The sequence below is a fragment of the Leucopleurus acutus genome (assembly GCF_964270905.1).
Source record: "Leucopleurus acutus genome assembly, chromosome: 14".
Taxonomy (NCBI): Eukaryota; Metazoa; Chordata; class Mammalia; order Artiodactyla; family Delphinidae; genus Leucopleurus; species Leucopleurus acutus.
Window position 1 is genome coordinate 9451211 of NC_139156.1, and position 19419 is coordinate 9470629.

At 48.2% G+C, this 19419-nt stretch overlaps 1 pseudogene across 1 annotated transcript; it reads right to left on the reverse strand.

The window, feature by feature from the left end:
• Window positions 1-6434: 6434 nt before the first annotated feature.
• LOC309971072 (large ribosomal subunit protein uL22-like) lies at window positions 6435-7140 on the reverse strand (annotated as a pseudogene). Its single transcript has one exon. The product of its transcript is annotated as a large ribosomal subunit protein uL22-like (transcript).
• Between the last annotated feature and the right edge of the window lie 12279 nt (window positions 7141-19419).

Consider the following 19419-nt stretch of genomic DNA (forward strand, 5'->3'; position numbering starts at 1 on the left):
TCTCAGGCCTTTGGACTCATTCTGAATTACACCACTGGTTTCCTGGCTCTCCAGTTTGTAGACAGCAGGTAATGGGACTTCTCTATAACTATGCAAGACACTTCCTATAATAAACATGCTACCATAACTCTACCTATCTATCTACCCATCTCCTATTTGTCTTTTTCTCTGGAGATCCCTGACTAATACAGGGGGACTTCAATTTGCTTTCCCAAGTACCCCCCACCCCCTTCTCCTGGCCACAAAAATGCATAAATATAAATAGATTAGAGCAGGATTGTGAAGACTTCTTCATCATTTTCGATCATCTTCGCTCCTTCAGAAACATTTCACTTTCACCTGGAACCACCTCCCCTGGCCCCTCCCCCATCAGCAGACCTAACAGCAGGGCAGCTCTAAAAATAGCTTGCCTTCCAGACCCCCTGGCAAGTAAATACATCTTTGTTCTCGGCTGGCATTTAATAACTGTACTTTATGGTGAAACAAAAGCTGTAATCAGAGTCCAACAATGGAAGCTGCAGCCAGCGCTGAACAATACTCAGAATTCCCATGGTGATCCCCGCCCCCAATCCGCAGCTGTGAGAACCAGAAGTCTCAAGCATGAATTCCATTCACAATTATTTGCCTGGTCCTAGTCCCACTGCGGCTTATTCGAATCAACAGCTTTCCTGCCTCCTCAGCGGGGGTTTCGGGGCTTTCGAGAAGCTGAAAAGGGATGCCAAGCTTGAGCCCCTGCCAAGTGCAGCCCGTGCAGGTGTGCACGAGGGGGCTGGCCCTGAGAAGTCTGCACGGTTGCTCGGTGACAGGGCCAGACTGCCGCGAGGCTGGAGGCTTCAGCAGCCGTCTCAGAACCAGCAATTCATGCAAGACTTCCTTCAGATTAAAAAGAGCTTTGCACTGATTTTCTTATCCAGCACTGCAGTCTGTGCATTCCAGGATAAGCCCAGCAGCTGGCTTCTCCTGCCAGGTTCAAGTCCTAGAACCTCGGAGAGAGAAGGTCTTCAACAGGGACTATTCCAGTGGGTCTCAAGCCTTGTTGCATGTTAGGATCATTGCGAGTGCTTTAAATAACATTCTTAGGACAAGACCCCATCCCAGACCAATTGAATCAGAATCTCTGGCAATGAGGAATTGACCTTAGTATTATTTTTTTCTTTTTTCTTTTGTTTTGTTTTGAAGTATAACTTAAGAATGTGTCCCCCCAAAATTATATGTTGAAGCCCCCATTCCCAATGTGACTATATTTGGAGATAGGGTTTTTGTAGAGGTAATTAAGATTAAATGAGGTCATAGAAGTGGGGCTCTGATCCAATAGCATTAGTGTCCATACAAGAAGAGACACCAGAGATCCCACCTCCCCAAGATGTGAAGACTCAGCACAAAGGTGGCCATCTGCAAGTCAGGTAGAGAGCCATCACTAGGAATGGAATCAGCCAGCACCTTGATCTTGGACTTGCAGCCTCCAGAACTGAGAGAAATAAACTTCTGTTTAAGCCACCCAGTCTGTGTGGTATTTTGTTACAGCAGCCGGAGCTGACTAAGACACCTAGTAAAGTCTAAGCTCTTAGATATAAAGGCCAATAAACTATGTAAGCACAATCCACAGAGATACATTTCTCACACCCCAAAAGTCTTCCTATGCCAGCCAGAGGAGGCCACTGCTTGATTTCTATCACCATAGATTAGTTTTGCCTGTTCTTGAATTTCATGTAATTGTAATTACACACCATATTGTATACTCTTTGGGGTCTAACGTCTTCTGCTCAACATTGTGTTTGTGAGATTTATCTATGTCATTGGGTGTTGTAACAATTTGTTCTTTTATTGCTGTGTAACATTTCATTTTGCGAATAAAGCACAATTTACCTATTCTATAGGTGGCCAGTTTGGTTGTTTCCCCTCCTGTTTCTCTTTCCATGTTGCTGCCTGTGCCCAGAGTGACTTTTCCCTCCAGCTCCATTCGGCCCCCTGATCTCTTACAAATAAAACCTGCCCACCACTAAGACCCCAGTCGAAACTCATTGTCTCTTAGAATCTTTCTGACCTTTCATAGAGAAATGACCCTCTCTCCTCTGTGACCCCACTGCTCCCTAGGTTGAAATTATAGGGGCATCTCTGTAAGGGACCATGATTTCCTCAAGTGCAGGGACCATGTCTTAATTATCTCTATAGTCTCAGCGCAGTGCCCTGGAGATAGGAGGGGTTCAAGAAATAATGGCTGACTTAACATTGTAAATTAATTAAAAATTAAATTAATTTAAGGAAGAAAGAAAGAAAGAGTGGCTGGTTTCTGGGAGGCAGGCCCCCTACTAGGGACGGTGGGGACACCTGGGGTCAGATCTGGCTTTGGGAAGGGAGGCCGGCAGAAACTAAGCAGGTTCCAGGCCTAGAAATGGCCCAGAGACCACGAAAGACACCTGCCAGGTGGGACACCCAGTGGGACAGACTGGGTGTGAGCACAGCGTGCAGCTGCCCAGGGCTCACACCCAGTAGCAGCCCCAGTGTCCTAATTCCAAGCCCCAGGCTTATCTCCGGATGCTGAGCCCCCTGCGGCACCTGTGGAGATGGGCTCAGGAGGCTGGGAGAATGGAGCCCTTAGGCAGGGTACCAGTGGGCCCAGCCAGCTCCGAGGGACTGGGAGCGCCTAAGTCCTGACATGGCCCGGAACTCTGTCTTACGAACTGCCACGTGGCCCTTGATCCCTCATGATTGCCACTCCCCTTCCAGTGGGACATGTGGAGTTACCCAGGAAGCTGGGTTAGAGGAGCTGAGTTAGTGGGATTCATTGGATTTGCTGCTGCAGGATTCCTTTTTCTGATTTCTCTCTAGTCCTTCATTTAAGTCACTTACATAAGGCCACCGATATAGTTCTCAGTCCAGTATGGCAACCCAACAGCACTACTCAGAAAGCTCAGTCTCTGAACGAACAGCTCTTCAGCAATTCACGCTTTTTGTCACAGAAAGATGGTTAGCATTGTTTAGAAAATCTGCTCTCACAAAGACTTAAATGATTGCATGTCTTAAAATGATTAGCTCACTAATGGTTTATAATTTTATGTCCTTCACATGTCTGTGATCTAAGGTTTTGACCCACGATGCTGTGGCAAAGGGATGCTGTTTGTGCCAGAGAGACCTGAGTTCAAATCTACCACTTGCTGGCTGTGTAACTGAGCCACTCAATTGCATGTTCTGAGCTTCAGTTTCCTGTTTTCCAGATGATTCTTCTGCTGTGTAGCGGTTGTGAGGATGGGGCTTAGTGCATGGCAGGTGCTCAGTAACAGCTACCATGATGGTGTCCACCTGGCCATTGAAGAAGGCTCACGCCCCTCCCCTCCTCAGCCCCATCCCTGGATTCCTCGTCTTTACTTCCTTACAACAAACAAGCTTTGCTCTGGAAGCTTTCCTGGTTATCCTGAAATGCTCTCCCCCATTTCATTCTCCTGCCCACATGCTGCCCGCCAGACTGTTTGTTTTGGATGCAGGAGGCCAGCCAGGGAGTGGCAGGCCTGCCCATGCAGTTCCTTGAAACCAAAGTTGCTCCCTGAGTCATTGCTGGGAGAAGCCAGTACATCCAAGCACCTACACAGGCATGTCAGAGGTAGGATACCCTGTGGGTGCACAGGCAGAGTTACGGGGTACAGAGGGCCTATAAGCCAAGCACATGGTATAGGCTTTATCTTGGGGGGTTCGGAGAAGGGGCAGTGAAAGTTTTTAAATAAGAAAGGGACATGATCAGATTTGTGGGTTAGAGAAGTCCTCCGAACTCTTTGATGGAAACCCCACCTATATTCTAGCATCTTCTTCCTTTGCCCAGTACAGGTTTTCTGCTCTAGCCAACCCCCTACACAGACTCTCTGCACCTCTGCCCCATTGGAGTGCTCTCCACATGGCAACGTTTTCCCTGTACTTCAAGGCCTGGCTTGGTTCTTCCGCCTCCAGAAATCCTTTCCTGTCCCTCAGCACGTGTTCATCGCTCCCTTCCCAGAACCCAGGGTTCTTTCCCACACACCCAGCAGCCAGGGCCACCCAGAACTTGCTACTCCATGTGGCTAATTCTTGGAGCACACAACGCTGTGGAAAGAACAAAACTTTGCAGTCAGAAAATCCAAGTTCAAGTTCAGATTCTGTCCTTAGCAGTTTGTGATCTTCGGCCTCTCACTCAGCTTCCCTGAGCCACACTTTGCTCATTTGCTCGACAGACACCTCCCAGGACTGGGGTAAGTATCAAAAGAACGTAAAAGCACTCTGGGAACAGTGATTTAAAAGAAAGAAAGAAAGAAAGAAAGTGATCTTTATTCCTAGATAACATGATTGTCCACAAAATCCAAAGAAATCTACAAAAAAAGCTAGTAGAATGAATTTAAGGTGGCAGAATACGAGAGCAATACAGAAAACCAATTTTATTTCTATATATTAGCAAGTGAGAGAAGCCAGACCCTATGCAAGGAAAACATAAAGAGGAAAAGAACATTACTCTCCCATGAAAATTCCCTGGCGGCCCAGTGGTTAGGACTCCACACTTCCACTGCCGAGGGCCCAGGTTCAATCTTGGTTGGGGAACTAAGATTCCATAAGCCGCGCAGAGTGGCCGAGAAAAAACAAACAAACAAACAAAACAAACAAACAAAACACTACTCTCCCTCCAAAAAACATACTCCATGATTCCTGTTCTACTGGATAAACTGTAGAAAATGCAAACGAATTTATAGTTACAGAGAAATCAGAGGATGGAAAAGTAAAGAGGGGCAAGAGGGGGGATTACACAGTTTGGGGGACAATTAAAATGTTTACTATTGTGATTGTGTTGTTGTGTAAACAGTGATGTTAAACAAAAAGGGGAAAAGGCATGGGCTGTAGAGCCAGGGAGACCCGGGGTGGGACCTAGGCTCTGTCTCCCACTGGTTGACTGTCTCTAGGCAGGCCATCCAGTGTCTCTGGGCTAACTTTTCTCCTCTGTAGGTGGGAAGCTTAGTACTTGCCTCCGGGATTAATGTGAGGATCCAGTATGTTAAGAGGCTGGCACCTTGCCGGGCACATGGTAGCCTGGCAGTGGATGTTAGCGCCCTGCCCTCCCCTGTCCAGGGCTTTGGACGTGGGAGTACGTATATGTGCACTGACTGCCTAGCTGATTTCATTACCGACCAACCAAATAAAGGGATGGATGTGTTGGTGGATAGATGGGTGGGTAGATGGATAGATGAGTGGACTGGGAGACAAATATCTAACTGAATCAACAAATAAATCCATGGGTGGATGACCAAATGGATAGCTGAAAACATCAAGGAGCAAACGAATGTCTGAATGAATGACTAACGAATGGAGTGAGCACATCCCTAAATGAGTGGCAAGAGGGACATGGCAGTAAATGACCGCCCTCCTTCAGCCCAGAGGCCCACCCTCCCCCCGGCCTTTGTGCTGTGCGTACGGCACCAGTTACCTTGCAGGCTCTCTCTTAGCGGCAGGCGGATGCCCCTGCCAGGTAACCAGGGTAACCTGGTGCCTGAAGAGAAGCAGCATCTGGCTCCTTGGAAGTCCCGTCTCGGCCTATCTTGGCAACAAGGACAAACGTTCTGGGACTGCACAGACTGGAGACAGTGCCGCCTCTGAGCGGCCAGTGGCCAAGCTCAGGCCTTGGGCTGGGGTGGTGTCCTTGGTGGTCACCGACCTCCCGCTGAGGAAGGGGGCGTCACTAGTTCCACTAGAGAAGATGCAATGGCCTGAGCAAGCTAGGGAGGCGGGTTGGACCCCCAGGAAGGGGGGATCTGCAGAGAGCTGGGGCCTGGCCCCACCCTGCTGATGGTGAGCTTGTGGGTCAGGAGACGGCTCCGTCGGTCACAGCATCGCCCTCGGGGCAAGGAGCAAAGACCCATCTGTGAAGGCACCCTGACTGAGAGCCATTCACAGCGCGGGCCTCTTTCTTATAACCTCACTGGGAGGCAGCTGGGCAGTGCTTGCCTCTCCGTCAACCCATTTATAGATAAAGAGGCCCAGATAGGAGAAAAGGCTTGCCCAGGGTGCGAGAGAAACAGCAGAGAATGAAAAAAAATTCCAGTCTCTCGATACCTCCACCCTTCTCTACGGGCTACAGGGGACTCAGTTACAAAGCGGGAGGAAGACACCCTCTGGCCACCCCAAAGAGGTTGCTTTTTGTTGCTGTTCCTCTAAAATTGTACTGAACCTGTTGCCTGGGTCACTTCCCCAACTAGCTGAGAGGAATCTGTCTCTGAAGCCTCAGGTCAGTTTGTTCAGGTCCCTCTTTTCTCCTCCCTGAGTTGCAGTTATTTAAGTCCTGTCTTCTCTGTGCTACTGGGAGTGATCACCTCAGTGGAGAGCCCGGCCTCTTCCCCCTCCCCTGTCCTCCCCCCATGCCTGGCACATGTAACACAGTCTGCAGTAGCCACCAAAGTTTCCACAGCAAGTTAGGGAAAGAGCTGGGTGGCCCAAAGATACGCAGCCCAATAAGACATATTCCGTTTTGTCAGGAGGTGAAAACAGAAGACTTCTAGAAACAACAGTGTCTTAACCCAAAAGTACAGATTTCTTTTCTTTTCTTTTTTTTACTTTTATTTGCATTTATTTTTTGCGGCATTTATTCCCAGGCCATAAGTTTTTGTTTGTTTCTTCTGGGATATCTTTTTCTTCTGGGCAACCTCCACTTCTGGTTTAGGAACCATCTGTTCTTTTTCAGTAAGGAGCATCTCAGTGTGGCAGGGAGAGCTCATGTACGGGTTGACCCGACCATGAGCTCTGTAAGTCCTGCGCGGCATCCTGGGGGCTTTGTTCACCTGGATGTGCTCCATGACCAGAGTATCTACATCTAAGCCCTGAAGTTCAGCATTACTCTCTGCATTTTTGAGCATGTGAAGTAAAAAATTCAGCACTCTTTTTGGGCCACTGACCCTGCGTCCAGCCCCACTGTTTGGCCTGGGCACACCTACGAGCTCCACCATTGCCACAACAGAACGGCACACATTGCCTCTTTAAAGTGACATCCTTCAGATACTTGGTGGCTTTTCGGATGTGCATACCCTTAATGGCCTGGGCAGTTTCACGAGCGATCTTAAAGTGAACATGAAGATTTGAACCTCTTGACTTGCATGATTTTGTGGGGTTTTCTGGGTCAAGTGAATAGCGAACCATTTTTAGAGGTCACCTCAGGCCACTTACCGGGAAAAGCCAGACTTCTAAAGGTGGGATTCTAGGCAGTTGGATGGGCCTGGGGACAGATAATTAGGCCACAGGCTCTTTTCAGAGGTTTCATCACATGGCCATTACTAACTCCGTCCAGGCATAATTCTCCCTCAAGTGTATCACTTTCCATTTTTCTTAGGACAAACGTGCTCTTTTCTGTGCTCTATTGGCTTTTCATTCAGGAAGAGAGGGCAAAAATATCCTTTAATTTACCAAAATTGCTTTTTAAATGCATCAACCAACTCAGGACTATCGGGAAGATAATGGTTCTTTCCCCTCATAATGATGGAGTAAATTTCAGCCAAAATGAATTTAAACATTGTTCGTGGGCTATAGTTTTTTATTAATTTCATCAATCATGAGTAAGCCATTGACCTTCCACAGCTCCAAGCTGTTCTTAGAGCATCTCTTGCCTTGTTCAAAGCCAGCCTGAAACATAGTTTTCAGCTGGATAACAAGAGGTGGGTCTTTTTCTCCAGCAGGGCAGTGGCTGAGAGTTCTGGAGTCTGACAGTCCCAGGCTCATGTCCTGGCTCTGCTGCTTCTTGGCTCTGTGACTTAGAGATTGCTCTGTGCCTCTCTCCTTCCCTTATTTGTCAAGTGAAGATAAAGATGTTATCTGGAACTTTGCAGGGTTGTTTAAAGATTAAATGAAATGACGTATGTGAGGCACTTATCAAGGGGTCTGTCACATAGTAAACTCAATGAACTTTAGTTATTGTTATTATTCTAATACAAACATGGCATTATGTTTATTTTGTTGTCACAAGGTCTCATGGTGTATCTCTCCATCCTTTATCCCTTTATCAAGCCTTTATCTCTTATGGTTTGGCTACTCCCTCCCCACATCTTCCAGTGGTGGTTGGGTTGCTACTGAGGGCAGGAGAACCAGGCAATGTTCCCTGTCGCATGGCATAGGAGGTGCAGCTGGAAGATGGGCTATGGGCCCTGCCTGTGGGCTAAACGGGTGTCCAGCATATCCTGGTGCGTGTGCTTGGAGCTCAATTCCACAGGCGCCCAGTGAGGCCAGATGCACCCAGCTCGGAGATTCTGCAGGAGAATCCTCCAGTCCCAAGCTTCTCCAACCACTAAGTACATCACTTCCCACCAAGGATCCGAGGTGGTATGTTGGGATACAGGAAAAACATACAATAAATTTGGTTGCTTTCCCAGAACACTGATGACTCTTAAAAGCTGGGGGGGGGGGGGGACACAAACGTAATTATTAATATTAAAACAAAGGGGCTTCCCTGGTGGTGCAGTGGTTGAGAGTCTGCCTGCCGATGCAGGGGACACGGGTTCGGGCCCCGGTCTGGGAGGATCCCACATGCCGTGGAGCAGCTGGGCCTGTGAGCCACAACTGCTGAGCCTGTGCGTCTGGAGCCTGTGCTCCGCGGCAGGAGATGCCGCAACAGTGAGGCCCGCACACCGCGATGAACAGTGGCCCCCACTTGCCACAGCTGGAGAGAGCCCTTGCGTGGAAGCGAAGACCCAACACAGACATAAATAGATAAATACATTTAAAAAAAATTTTTTTAAAAAAGAAGACAGCACTTGGACCTATGAGCCTTTGAAAATGATTAAAGCCAGAAAAAAAAAATCTATTAGCTTCAAAATTAAAAAATGGCAATATTGGAATTAATAAACATTTAATTATATGCCCACCCATAATGTAACATGTTGTCAACTTCCTTAACTGCTGAGTTCCTTAATTGAGTGGTCGAACATCTTGACATTTAAAGATAACAGAGATTAGATTTCTTTCACTTCCCAAAACGTTCCCAAACATATATGACTACTAAGAAATCACAGACATTATACACTAAATATTTATCACAGCTAAATAATTTCAAAAGCAAAATGATAAAAACTCTTTCAAAATTTGTAGCAAAACAGCTTAGCTTTGATGTGGAACGGGCTGAGTTTTAATATATTTGATGTGATAAGGAGCAGAGCCTCTGAAAGTAAGATTAGGTCCAAGATGATCTTAAAGTTGTCCTGCACTTGTGGCATGATCCCACAAGAGCAGGTTACGTTTCAGGCTGGTCAGTCAGTTGCCCAGCCACAGGCAGCACGCACCCCCTGCATGCAGGATTGGGATCCAGTGCATTGAGTGACTGAGCTGAGGCAGTGCCGAGCTGACTACCTGATTTTCTTGCATAAAATTTCCATTTCCATATGGAATCTCATTTTCTGACTGCCTTCCTTGTCATCTCTGGGCTGGGTTTGTACATCTCCCAATTCTGAAGATATTTAAAAGGGGATGGGGGAGGAGGAAAGTATTATCGGCTCTTCCTCCCACCTGGGCAATATACTGGAATTCACAGGATTTGCTCATTGGAGGGAATCTACCGGGGCATTTAGCAAACACCTACTAAAGGCTCAGATCAAGAACGTTTGGCATTTTGACGACTGGCTCCCAACTTCCAGAAGGAGATGACCTTGTATAAAGAAAGGAGTCCTCAGGCTCGCTCCCCTCCCCCTGGCCTCTCATGGCTCCACACATTTTGAAATTCTAGAATCGCTCAGGATGCCCTGTTCTGAGAATGGTGTTCAGAGGAAAACTCATAGTGATGTTAAGACCCTTTTGTGAGATCTTCCTAAACACCGAGTGACCAGGAGGAACTTTCCAGAGTCTCCTTAACATTTGACTAGAGGAGGCAGCCCAGCTTGAGAAGAGAGAACAGGCAGAGTGGTGGTGAGGACAGAAAGATGCCATCCGTGACAATGCTACAAAACCAGGCCGCGGAGGAAGTGGGGAGAGAAAGACCCTGAAGGAGACACACTTCCCTCTCCCGCCCCGGTCTCTCCAGCCCCTCGGGGAAGAGGAAACTGTAGTGTGGCAGGAGTACCAGGTCGATTCTTGCAGCATTCCGCTGACCCTGGCTCAGGCCATCCTGATGGAAAATCACTTCCCGGGTTTCCTGTGCCTTTTCCACTTGGCTAGTTTCTGAGATTTTCCAGCCCACTGAGCAGTGGATTTAGATGTGCAATGAGAAGAAAATATGAGAGAGTGATGGGGCAGAGAGAGCCTGGAGGGATTCAGGGAAGCCATCCTGGGGGTGACCCGGAGCTGAGACCTGAGAAGTAGAGGCCAGCTGTGTGAGGATCCGGGGAAGAATGTTCTAGGCAGAGAACAGAAAGTGCAAGGGCTCAGAGCAGGGATTCAATGTTCAAGCAGCAGGAAGAAACATGGGGTGGTGGGAGGTATGGAGAGCAGGTGAGGGCGTAACGTGAATCCACCAGGATGGTGAAGCGGGCCCCCCAGGATCGTGGCGGCCGAGGCAAGGGGTTGAGATCACATTCATCGTATTCGATAAGGGTTGCCAGATAAAATATAGGACACCCAGTTAAATTTGAATTTCAGATAAGTTTTATACTAAACAATTATTCATGTGTTATCTGGAATTCAAATTTAACTGGCATCCTGTATTTTTACTTGGGAAATGTATTTCCAAGTCCTACTTGAAAGGCAGTAGAGGGTTTTAAAGCAATGAAATGACAACCTGATCCAATTTATAGCCTAGTTGGGTTGTTGGACCTGCCATGTGGACCGTGGGCTGTGGTGGGGCAGATGGAGAAGTGGGAATTGCAGACAGGGAGGGAGAAGAGGCTGCCTGAGCAGGCGCCTTGACCCAAGGAACGCAGGTGAGGTGAGTGTACGCTCACAAGGAAGAGGCCCGAGGCCACCCACTTGGGGTTTGTTGACTGAATAATTAAGCAGAAGGGACCCCAATCCTTAGTCCAGCCCCTGGATGGCAGGGCGCCCTTGCCATCAGCTGCAGGGCTGCTGGGTTAACAGAACTGTCCGAGGCACCTGGAGCACGAGAAGCCTGTAACATCCAGCGTCCCGCTCTGCCACCGTGGTTGACGGTTCTCCAAGTGGACTCAGAATGCATGTGGCCAAGAGGAGGAGGAATTCCCAGAGACTCATACATGAGTTCCAGGGAATAAGCCAAGTTATGGCATGTTAGGTGTGGTCACACCTGTGCAGGGAGGGGTGGCCGTGAACCAGGTCAGTGGAGCTTCCAGGGAACAGGTGTCCCGGAGAGAAACTTTGATGGGTGACAGGAAGGCCAGACAGTAGCCTGAGGGTCCTAAGGCCCCATCAGTGGCACCATCGCACGCTGTCCAAATGCCAAGGGCTGGTGTTCACCACCCCTGCAGGGCTCACTTCATTATTTCTTTGAGGAAGTTTCAGGGGAAATTTGTATCTTCTGGCGCAAACCTCTTAGTGATGCCTGCGGCCCGCAAGGCCCCAAGGGGGACGTTTCTCCACTGCCACCTGGACAGTGACCCAGGTCGAGGCTGAGATCAGCCAGCGGTCTTGAGCTGCAGGCTTCAGGCTGCAGGACGTGCCAGGCAGTGTCTCCTGCACTGCAGCCAGGCCGTGGTGCGTCTAGAAGTGGGGCCAATGCTCCCTACTTCCCCTGTGTCCTGCCTTGTCGCTGGGCCTCAGAGCAGCACAGCCGGTCCCATGCAAATAGACACCTGCAGGCTGCCACCCTGCTGGCTTATCAGCCACACCCACTGACATTGGCCTCACCTGCTCTGGCCACATTACAGCAAATCCTTCCATTTGTGGAGGACTTTATATTTACACATCATCCTGTATTCATTTCCTGTGGCTGCTGTAATGAATTACCACAATCTCAGTGACATAAAACAACACACATTTATCCTCTTACAGTTATGATGGCCAGTGTCACTGGGGTAAAGTCAAGGTGTCAGCAGGGCTGGTTCTTCCTGAGGGCTCCTCACCTCCTCTACCTTCTAGAGTCTGCTGGCATTCCCTGGCTTGTGGCCGCATCACTCCAATCTCTTCCTTCCACAGTCTCCTCACCTTCCACCTCTCCGACCTGCTGCCTCCCTCTTATAAAGACCCCGATGCCTACTTCAGACCCACCTGGGTAATCCAGGATAACCTCACCAGCTCAAAATCCTTAATTTAATCACACCTGCGAAGTTCATTTTGCCGTGTAAGGTAACATTCAGAGGTCCTGGGGATTAGGACATGGATATCTTTGAGCCATTATTCTGCCTACCACACACCCCCATTCATCATCTCATCTCATCTTCGCAGTGGCTCTGGGAGGATAAAAAACTGAGGTTCAGAAAGGTTAGGTGAGTTGCTGAAAGTCATACAGCTAGAAAGTTGTAGGAAAGGGGAGGTGGAATCCAGGTCTTTGTGATTCTAACTGAATTTAACAGGTTATGTCATCATGTAAGAGGAAAACAAGGCACTTCAACATGAAAGAGGCCTTCGGCTTTTCCCTCTGAGATTCTGCTCCTCAACGTTCCCCGGGCAGGCCTTTGTCCCTCCTTCTTTTTTCAGGGGTTAAGAGTTGAGTGTCTGTCTGAGCACAAAGGGAACACCTGCAGCCTGTCCTAGTTCAGGGAGTGACCCACATTTGAAGAAAGAGCTCAGCAAGCCACAGCTGGGTCTCTGGTCTTTATGGCAGTTTGAGGGTTTCTCACACGCATGCTCACATGTGGTTTGGTAAATGATTTTCTCAATTAACCCATGAGTTAATAAGCTTCCTGTTAATTAAGGAGATGTCCCAGACCCCAGGGACCTTCAGCCTTGATTCAATGGCCAGGAGAAGGGGGAAAAATAGTGACTCATCTCTTGGGTACTGAACCGGCAGAAAAAAAAGACTCGGGGGCAATATTATTTTGTTTTAAGTAAGGCATTATAGATTCAATATTTAGTTGGTGTTAGAGGGGGGACAGCAAGTATTATTCACTCCTCGGGTATCTCAAGGGCGCATAAAGGAACAGTTGCACCTGCCTGCCAGGAAACATGCTCAGGTCCCAGTAAGACACTGGGTGACTCACGCAGAGCTTGCTGGGGAAGCCAAGCAGTTGGCCATGCTGTTCAGTGATGCAGAGATAAAGAGAAGTTAATCACTGTGTTCGAGACTCGCTGAACCCTTTCTGGTGTTCTGGGTGGACACATGACAGCTCCCCTGCCGCCAGCTGCCATCCCATCCCACGCCCATGGAGCCTGGCTTCCTGCCGGTTTTGTGTGATGCTGGGCCTGATGGGTCCCTCTCCTTAAGGGAGTCCAGGAGCCTATCAGGCCCCTTTGTTCGGGTGAGAAATGGGTCCGGGGAAGATGTCTCTGGGTGGCCAAGAAACCAGGAAATCTTGTTCAGTGAAATAAATGTTAAAGCTATCTTTGCTTTATGTCACATCAGCTCCGAGAATGGACTCACCTGCCTCTCAAACGTGGCTGGCAGGAAGGGACTGGGACACAGAGAAGCAGGAAAGCTCATCGCTGCTGGCAGGAAGAAAACCTGTGGCATCCACTGTAGAGAGCGATTTTATGTGATCGAACTGAAGTTGCACATGCCCTTGGACCCACCGATTTCATATTAAAATATATTTAAAATATGCATATTTTAAGGGGATCATACATGCTTTTAGAATTTTTGTTTTTCCAGTTATTGGTATATTCTGGAAATCTTGCCGCTCGAATGCTTCAACAATAGCTTCTCAATGATTGCATAGTGTACAGTATTCTAATTCCTACTGTTGGACAGCTAAGATCATGCTGACGTTCTGCACTATAAACAATGCTGCAAGGAACACCTTCGTAACTAAATCATTGGCTCTTTTCTGGATTTTGCTTTCACCAGTATAAATGCCTAAAGTGTATTTGTTCAATCAAAAGAGCATGTTTTTCAGTATTATTGCTGGGTAATAAGCTGCCCCAAAACTTAGTGGCTTAAAAGAACAATTACTGGGCTTCCCTGGTGGCACAGTAGTTGAGAGTCCGCCTGCCGATGCAGGGGACACGGGTTCGTGCCCCGGTCCGGGAAGATCCCACATGCCGCGGAGCGGCTGGGCCCATGAGCCATGGCCGCTGAGCCTGCACGTCCGGAGCCTGTGCTCCGCCACGGGAGAGGCCACAACAGTGAGAGGTCCGTGTACCACAAAAAAAAAACAACAAAAAAACCCAATTATTTCTCAAGGGATAGAGTGGGAGGTTGGGGTGAGCAGATGTAAGCTATTATATATGGAATGGATAAACAACAAGGTCCTACTGTATAGCATAGAGAACTATATTCAATATCCTATGATAAACCGTAATGGAAAAGAATAGTTAAGAAAAAGAATGTGTGTGTATATATATATATATATATATATATATATATACATATCTGAATCACTTTGCTGTATAGCAGAAATTAACACAACATTGTAAATCAACTATACTTCAATTTCTTAAAATTGATTAAAAAATTAATTATTTCTCATGATTCTGAGGGTTGGCTGGAGAAGTCCTTTTCGGTGGAATTTCCTTCTGGGGTCACTCACGTGGCTGTGTTCCTCTGGAGGGGGCACTAGGTTCCTTCTGGGGTCACTCACGTGGCTGTGCTCCTCTGGAGGGGGCACTAGGCTGGAAGGTTTCAGGCGGCCTCAGTCACAGGTCTGGCTGTTGGTGCTGGTAGTTGGCTGAAACCTCAGTTCTCCACGTGGCCTCTCAGCCTCCAGCAGGCTAGCCCGGGCTGCAACATGGTGTGGTCCCGGGGCTCCCAGAGGACAAGGGTGGTGGTGCAAGCCCATTATGGTCCAGACTCCTGAACCACAAGGGGTTCATGATGTTACTTCTGCCACATTCTATTGGCCAAAGCAAGGCCCAGGGCCAGCCCAGATTCAAGAGGGTGGAGAAATGGTCTCCATCTCTTGATGAGTGGAGCAGCGAGGCCAAGGGGCACAGACACAGGGAGGTGGGATTCACTGGGGCCGTTATTATAATGATATACCACAGTCGCTTACATCCTAAGCCCTTTTCTAAAGTGTTCCAAATAGGCCTCAGAAAGACAGTACCAATCTATACTGCCACCAGCCAGCGTCCTTCGGGAATATTTATTTTTTAAAAAACTGGGGCAACCACTTCTGGAAGAATGCACACAATCTGTGATAGAAGAGGAGGTTTCTGTCTCCTGAGTGGCCACAGTCATACCCCTGGGTGGTCACCTGGGGACCTGGCAGCACAGCCAACATTCACGCAGGGCAGTTGAGGGATGGTCATTCCCTTTGGGCAGAGCAGGAGCTGAGCTCCGTCTCTCCCCGTCTGTCTGTTTGGCCACCATCTCCACGGCTGTCACTCCTGCCCAAGCCCCCTCACCTCTCCCAGATCACCACAAAAGCCTCTTAAACGTTAAGCCTCATTCCCACTCTGCCAGCCCCCCACTCCTTTGCCATGCATCGTTCAGAATGACTTTTTCAAAACACAGATTTGGTTCGCAAGTCCCCCCGATGTCCAATCCACCACGACTCCAGCTGTTTCTGCCTGCTCCCCTGCCTCTGGCCACTTGGCCTTCTTCCTCGTCTTCTAAAGGAGTCGGCTCCCCAGCCCACGTTCTAGTCTGGACCGAATCTTCTCCTGACCCCCAACTTTTCCTTTTTTAAAAAACAGCTTTGGGACTTCCATGGTGGCACAGTGGTTAAGAATCCACCTGCCAATGCAGAGGACACGGGTTCGAGCCCTGGTCCGGGAAGATCCCACATGCCATGGAGCAACTAAGCCCGTGCGCCACAACTACTGAGACTGCGCTCTAGAGCTCGTGATCCACAACTACTGAGCCCGAGTGCTGCAACTACTGAAGCCCGCATGCCTGGAGCCCGTGCTCCGCAACAAGAGAAGCCACCGTGATGAGAAGCCCACGTACCGCAACGAAGAGTAGCCCCTGCTCGCCGCAACTAGAGAAAGCCCATGTGCAGCAACGAAGACCCAACACAGGCAAAAATAAATAAATAAAGTAAATAAATGAAAAAAAAAGAAAAAAACAGCTTTGCTGAGATATAATTCATGTATCATACACCTCACCCATTTAAATGTCCAGTTCAATAGTTTTTTAGTATATTTACAGTTTTGCAACCATCACCATCAGTCAATTTAGAACATTTTCATCGTCTCAGACGGAAACCCTGTACCCTTTAGCTGTCACCCTCCCTCTCTCCCCAGCCTCTTCCTCCCTCCAGCCCTAAGCAACCACTAATCTACTTTCTGTCTCTGCATATTTTCCTGTTCTGGACATTTCACATGAAAGGGGTCATATAATATGTGGCTTTTTTGTGACTGGTTTCTTTCACTTAACATCATGTTTTCGAGGTTCATCCACCTTATGGCATGTATTGTACTTCATTCCCTTTTACAGCTGAATAATATTCCATCGTATGGATCTACCACATTTTTTTTAACCATTTGTCAGCTGATAGACATTCGGGTTCTTTTCACCTTTTGGCTACTATGAATAGTGAACATTTGTGCCCACGTTTCTGTAGAGACATATGTCTTTGTGCGTCTTGGGTATATACTTGGTGGAATTGCTGGATCATACGGCAACTCTATGTTTAATCATTTGAGGAACTGCCAGACTGTTTTCTGAAGTGGCTGTACCATTTCACAGCATATGAGGGTTCCGATTTCTCCATCCAAACCCATTTTAATTCCACTCATGAGAATTCCCTGGTGGCCCAGTGGTTAGGACTCTGCACTTCCATTGCAGGGGGCGCAGGTACAATCCCTGGTTGAGGAACTAAGATTCCACAAGCCACGTGGCACAGCGAATAAAAAAAAAATCTCACTCATACTTCATGTCTCAGCTTAAGGGCTACTTCCGTGCAAAGACCCCTCCCTGGGCCTCGCATGCCCTCCTGGGCTCTAGGTCAGCTTCTTTGCTTTAAGCTTTCAAGCAACTGGGCTTCCTCGCTTCAGGGTGCTGAAGCATTGCTCAGTGCAATGATTCCATCAACACCTGTCTCTCTCCACACTGTGGGCTCCATGAGGGCAGAGGCTGTCTGTGTTGTTCACCTTTGAAGCCCTAACCCACGCCTGGCCCACAGCAGCCAGCCGCCCATGAGAAATCTGTAGAATGAATGTCAGGGGCTGAAAGCGCAAAGGGCACATAACTCACTCAGAGTCACCATGTGAGCCATGGGAGCCTTGCGTCCTATTCCACCCTGTCCAATACGGTAGCCACCAGCCAAATGTGGCCACCGAACACTTGAGATGTGGCCAATGCCACTGAGAAATTAAGTTGTTGATTTTATTTCACTTTAATAAATTGAAATTTAAATAACTGTCAGTGCAGGTAGGAGTGGGGTAACACTGGGACTCCTGATAGAGAGCTGAGTTCTGCTTCCCTGGCATTAGAACCTTCCTTTCCCCCAACATGCTTCTCCCTGCCCCTGAGGAGGTAGCCTTCGCCCAGCAGTCCAGGCAACTGTTTGTGGTGACTGCAGGCTGAGCCTCAGGCATGGCCACTGATGCTTCCTTCTCCGGGCCTTGGGGAGAGACTAAAAGACTCAGTACTCTGGAGGGTCTCTAGAAATTGGAAGGTCCCAGTCCTGTTCCGTGGCTGGTACCTTTGCTACCCTGTTCCTTCTACTTGCATTTATGGTGATTTAAACGTAAATACGTTAAGATGAAATAAACTTAAAAACTCAATTTCCTAGTCACACTAGCCACATTTCAGTGCTCTGTGGTTACATGGGGCTAGTGGCCACCATACTGGACAGGGTGGATATAGGACATTTCCATCACTGCCGAAAGTTCTACTGGATAGCACTGCCCTAGAGGTTTCCCTACAGAGGGTTCTCTCCTCTCTGTCTCCCACAGGATACTCTGTCCTCACTGCTTCTCAGCTCTCACGGCCTCAGATCCTGTAGGCCAGCCTCCAACACATCCTATGCCATCCTCCTGTGTGCACATGGGGCTGGGACTTCCCCCACCCAGTTCCTGGGGAGCCCGTCTTTCTCCCTAGCAGCTTGGCAGGCCCCAGCACATCCCCTTCTCATCTTAGGCTTACAAGAGCAAAAATGTCCTCTCTCATCTGGTACTCTAGCCTCCAGGATACCAAACCCCCTAAAGAAGAGTGAGGATAAAAGCCCTTCTTGCTCTTCCCGATGAGCTCATAGGAAAATAAGACAGTTCATTTCTTCCCCAGGTCCTACTTTTCCTGGTCATAGGCACAGCCATTCACTTCTGTTCTTCTGCTCTCCTGGAATCACAGGACTCAATGAATGATTGCAGCTGGGAAGGTCTACCAAGAGTGCCTAGCTCGACCTTTCATTTTGCATGAGGGGAAGAAGGCCCAGAAGAGAAAAAGGACTTGCCCAAGATCACAGAGCATCCATCTTGACCTAATAAATACTGAATGACTCCAAATAATGAGGAGGAACAGAGATAAATTGTATCAACCTCCTACTATGTGTTGGGTGCTTTACCAATCACGCATCAACTTATTTAACACCACAGGTCTTATGGCCCACTTCAGATTAGACTCTGAGGTTCAGAGAGGTTAGGTGACTTGCCTAAAGCAACACAGCTAGTAAGGGACAGAGCTAGGACTCAAACCCTTGTCTTGCCACTTCATGACTTAGAAGAGTTGCTGGGCCATCTTTGTTGGAGGGGAGGGTCCGGGGAGGTGAGCCAGATGGTGGGTGATAGGAGAAGCAAACACAGAGAAGGTCATGGACATGGCACATAATATGTTAGGCTGACCAACACTCATGGTCACTGCTTTTGGCCTGGTGACTGTGGACTTTTTAAATTCTAGTCTAAGAAGTTCTCACTTGTAAGGAGGGCTTGTAAGATCATCTTAAGAATTTTTGTCTCAAGACTTCTACTTCCCAGGTTCAGAGATTTTGTGATGTGAACATTGTAGATGTTTGAATGACCACAGTCTCATCTGGGATGTAAAAAAAGTTCACTTTGAACCACTAAGCAAGGAAGACCCTGCAAGATGAGCTTTTAAGTTGCAAATTTCTGCCACTGAAATTCTGGTTCCCAGTTTTGAGGCAGACCTCGCCCCCTAGTGGAAATGGGTGGACTCTGCATTATAGTAAATGGTCCACCCACAGGAGGGTGCCTCCTTGAAGTTCTATATTTCATAATACAGGAAATTTGGTTTTAAAAATAAAATCATCCAGTGTGGTGAAATAGATTCACAGCTTTGTTGTTGTTATTGGATTTTTTTTCACTGGAGAAGAAAGACATTCGGGTATGTGGGGTACGGTGGGGACCCCTGCTATGGAATCAACGTTTTCAGATCGATCTGAGTTGTTTCTGGGAGTGATCCCAGACCTCCCGCATCAGGACTTCCCCAAAGCCTGGGAGTTAAAGTGCAGGTTCCTGGGTGTCTCCTAGGCTGCAAAGTCAGCCTTCACAGCTGGGGGGCCAGGGGTCCATTTGCACCAGCAACCAGGAGATTCT